The sequence below is a fragment of the Eptatretus burgeri genome, chromosome 5, assembly GCF_056783735.1.
Source record: "Eptatretus burgeri isolate ZD-2024b chromosome 5, Ebu_testis_v1, whole genome shotgun sequence".
Taxonomy (NCBI): domain Eukaryota; kingdom Metazoa; phylum Chordata; class Myxini; order Myxiniformes; family Myxinidae; genus Eptatretus; species Eptatretus burgeri.
Window position 1 is genome coordinate 13208856 of NC_140965.1, and position 5000 is coordinate 13213855.

Genomic DNA, 5000 nt, shown 5'->3' on the forward strand with positions numbered 1-5000 from the left:
TTCTTTGGCCTTCCTCTTCTCCTCCTGCCTGGCGGCTCCATCTTCAACATCCTTCTCCCGATATACTCCGTTTCCCTCCTGTGCACATGTCCAAACCATCTCAATCTCGCCTCTCTCACTTTGTCTCCAAACCGTCCTACCTGCGCTGTCCCTCTAATATACTCATTTCTTATCCTATCCATCCTCGTCACTCCCAACGAGAATCGCAGCATCTTTAACTCTGCCACCTCCAGCTCCGCTTCCTGTCTTATTGTTAGTGCCACCGCCTCCAAACCATACAACATAGCTGGTCTCACTACCGTCTTATATACTTTCCCCTTCACTCTTGCAGCTACCCTTCTGTCACAAATCACTCCTGCAACTCTTCTCCACCCACTCCATCCTGCCTGCACTCTCTTTTTCACTTCTCTCCCACACTCTCCGTTACTTTGGACAGTTGATCCCAAGTATTTAAACCAATCCACCTTCCCCACCTCGACTCCTTGCAACCGCACCATACCACCACCCTCCCTTTCATTTACGCACATGTACTCCGTCTTACTCCTACTGACTACCATTCCCCTTCTCTCCAGTGCGTACCTCCACCTCTCAAGGCTCGCTTCAGCCTGCTACCGACTCTCCCTACAGATCATGATGTCATCCGCGAACATCATAGTCCATGGAGACTCCAGTCTGATCTCGTCCGTCAACCTGTCCATCACCATTGCAAACAGGAAAGGGCTCAGAGTCGATCCTTGGTGCAATCCCACTTTAACCTGAAACCGGTCCGTCATTCCGACCGCACACCTCACTGCTGTCACACTGTCCTCATACATATCCTGCACGATCCTCACATACTTCTCCACCACTCCCGACTTCCTCATACAATACCACAACTCCTCTCTTGGCACCCTATCATAAGCTTTATCTAAATCCACAAACACACAATGTAACTCCTTCTGGCCTTCCCTATACTTCTCCATCAACATTCTCAAAGCAAACATCGCATCAGTGGTGCTCTTTCCTGGCATAAACCCATATTGCTGCTCACAGATCGTCACCTCTCCTCTCAACCGAGCTTCCACTACTCTTTCCCACAACTTCATGGTGTGGCTTAACAACTTTATCCCTCTGTAATTTCCACAGCTCTGCACATCACCCTTATTCTTGAAAATCGGAACCAGTACACTTAATCTCCACTCCTCCGGCATCCTCTCACTTTCCAAGACTTTATTAAACAATCTGGTTAACAACCCCACTGCCATCTCTCCTAAGCACTTCCATGCCTCCACTGGTATACCATCTGGGCCAACGGCCTTTCCACTTTTCATCTTCTTCATAGCAGTCCTCACTTCATCCTTACTGATCCACCCCACTTCCAGATTCACTATCTCCACCTCTTCCAACCTTCTCTCTCTCTCATTTTCTTCATTCATCAGCTCCTCAAAGTACTCCATCCACCTTCTCAACACACTCTCCTTGCTCGTCAGCACATTCCCATTTGCGTCCTTTATCACCCTAACCTGCAGCACATCCTTCCCAGCTCGGTCCCTCTGCCTTGCCAATCGGTATAAATCCTTTTCCCCTTCTTTTGTATCCAACTTCTCATACAGCTCGTCATATGCCTTTTCCTTGGCCTTTGCCACCTCTCTTTTTGCCTTTCGACGCCACTCCTTGTACTCCTGCCTACTTTCTTCATCTCTCTGACTATCCCACTTCTTTTTCGCCAACCCCTTCTTCCTTATACTTTCCTGTACTTCCTCATTCCACCACCAAGTCTCCTTATCTTCCTTCCTCTGTCCAGATGTCACACCAAGTACCTTCCTAGCTATCTCCTTCACAACTTCTGCTGTCGTTGCCCAATCATCCCACCCATCTTTACCACCATCCAACGCCTGTCTCACCTCCTCCCTAAATTTCACGCAACAGTCTTCCTCCTTCAGCTTCCACCATCTGGTCCTTGGTTCAGCCCTCACTCTTTCCTCAACCTCACCTCTAAAGTCATCTTACAGACCACCAATCGATGCTGTCGTGCTACACTCTCCCCTGCCAAAACCTTACAGTCACTAATCTCTTTCAGGTTGCATCTCCTGCTCAAGATGTAATCCACCTGTGTGCACTTTCCTCCACATCTTGTATGTCACCCTGTGTTCCTCCTTCTTCTTGAAATACGTATTTACCACTGCCATTTCCATTCTTTTTGCAAACTCTACCACCATTTGCCCTTCCACATTTCTCTTGTTGAGACCGTACCTCCCCATCACCTCCTCATCCTCTTTATTCCCTTCCGCAACATGTCCATTGAAATCTGCTCCAATCACCACTCTTTCATCCTTGGATATACTCTCTACCACTTCATCTAACTCACTCCAGAAATCTTCTTTATTCTCCATCTCACACCCCATATGTGGGGCATATGCACTGATGACATTCATCATCACCCCTTCAATTTCCAACTTCACACTCATCACTCGGTCAGACACTCTCCTCACCTCCAATACCCTCTTGACATAATCTTCCTTCAGGATTACCCCGCCACCATTTCTCCTCCCATCCACACCATGGTAGAACAGTTTGAAACCACCTCCAATGCTCCGAGCCTTACTCCCCATCCACTTGGTCTCTTGTACACACAGTATGTCCACCTTTCTTCTCTCCATCATATTAGCCAACTCTCGCCCTTTGCCAGTCATCGTCCCAACATTCAGAGTTCCAACTCTCACCTCCACACTTCTACCCTTCCCCCTCTCCCACTGCCTCTGGACTCGCCTTCCCCGTCTCCTTCTCCTCCTTCGCCCAGCAGTAGCACAATTTCCACTGGTACCCTGCTGACCACCGGTACCGGTGGCGGTCGTTGGTAACCCGGGCCTCGACCGATCCGGTATGGAAATTCGTTTTGTTGTCCCCATAATGATTTGGCATAGGTTTTTACGCCGGATGCCCTTCCTGACGCAACCCTGGTCGCCTCTTACGACACAGGGATATGGTACACCTATTTGAACCGGGGTATACACCGGCCCAGTACACTGGTACTCATTTTGCCGACCTCGGAAGGATGACAGGCTGAGTCAACCATATATATATATATATATATATATATATATATATATATATATATATATATATTTTTTTTTTTATGTTTATGTATATGTACAGTCATGCGCCGCTTAACGACGTTCCAGGCAACGACGGATCGCATATACGACGGATCTGCCAGGTCTGAAAAGAAAAAAAAAATGTCGCTGAAAAATTCCTATCGCCGAGTGATGTAGCCGACGTAGTGCTGCCAGTAGTATAAAAATAGCACATACAATTATGTACGCTGTACAGTTCATAATACCTTATAATGATAATAAACAACAGTGTGGCCCTGTTATAATGCGATCGTTGAGGTCCATAAAATGTCATCGCGAAAAAAGCAGGGTCGTGTCAAATCGGGATTCAAGGAAATCGGCTTTCAAACTGAACCAATGTTTCCACGTTTACCTTCTAGCAAGTCAATTTCCTTTGAATTGAAGAATTCCGCGAATAAATCGTTGTTGTTACAGTCGAAATTAAAACACAAATTTATTTTTGGTGAAGCTTTTCATGTTGGTAAAACAATCGCACTGTTCCGAAAATATATATCACAATTGACAGGAGCTCGTTTCTTCATTTATAAATTATAACATCGATGCATTGTGTGGTGAATGGAAGGTCGTGACGTGTGATCACATGATGCCCGGCTGGAGCACAGAAGAGATAAAGCTGAGGTTCGGCTCGGCCGCGGGGTTTTGTCCCTGGGGCATTGCCATTGTATGTCGCCGGCTCACTTGGTGCTCATTGAATGGTGAGAACACTGATTGATATATAATACTGATTTATTTTGCGGTGATTAGTTGCGCGTGTGTACCTTACTGCTTATGTACTCCATGCTGCGTTTGTATTTCCTGGTGTGCCCGTAGAAGCGGCTCCAATCAAATGGAATAAAGCCTAAACTCTGAAGGTTCTTCTCTCGCTTTCATTACACATTGATGACGTATTTATAAAATCCAAACGCTATTTATTCATCTTTCTATAATCGATGCGAGAGGAGATTGTAAGCTGCTGCTAATAACACCGATGGCCGTCATGAACAGCACAAAGGTAAAACTGACGTGTCTTCCATCTCTCTTGGATGTGTTACAATTGCCGACAGTATTCAGCACTGTAACATGCTGTACAGGTTTGTATCCGAGGAGCAATAGGCTACACCATATAGCCTAGGTGTCTATGTTTGTGTAAGTACTATGTTCGAAAACGATGATGTTCGCACAACGACGACGTCGCTTAACAACGCGTTTCTCAGAACGTAACCCTGTCGTTAAGTGGCGCATGACTATATATATATATATATATATATATATATATATATATATATATATATATATATATATATATATATGTCTGTATATATGACAAATGCAAGTACTTTGGGAACGTTCTGCTGAGTGGTTACGAAATAATCTGATGTTTCGGTCTTCTACTCATCCAGAATTGGGCAGAACTCTGATTGAAGAAAAGCTTCCTCTAAATGCACTGCTGCTGCCCCTTAATCTCCCAAAGGAAGCGTATGTTGGCAGTGTGTGTTTTGCACTTATCATAGCTCGAGCAAATGCCTCCTTTCACCTGCTATTTGCATTCCTGAAAAAAAAAATTAAATTATTCCGCTTGCAGATCTTGCGTTGGCACCGCTGTCCTTTTAATGTACACTTTGATTGTCTGCGATGCAGCAACCTGTTTTAATGAACCAGGCATTGCAACCTCGCCATGTTCTGTTAATTTTCTCATGCACCAGCATAATACTCCACGAGATTATCGACCGCTGGATGTCATTGTCGGCTGATCTTTCACGATGTGGATCGGACGTGATTTGGGATGTGATGAGCACACTTGCTTGTGCGCCATTCATCGTCACGGCCGTCGCATGACGCCTTGCAAATTGATTGTAATTTCAGGTAAACTATTCAAAATCTCTCTTCTATTTTTTTTTCCTTTGCTTG

At 45.3% G+C, this 5000-nt stretch overlaps 1 protein-coding gene across 7 annotated transcripts in view; it reads left to right on the forward strand.

The window, feature by feature from the left end:
- LOC147025870 (SH3 and multiple ankyrin repeat domains protein 2-like) overlaps window positions 1-5000 on the forward strand; it is a 545479-nt gene that overhangs the window by 1137 nt on the left and 539342 nt on the right. The window lies entirely within an intron of this gene.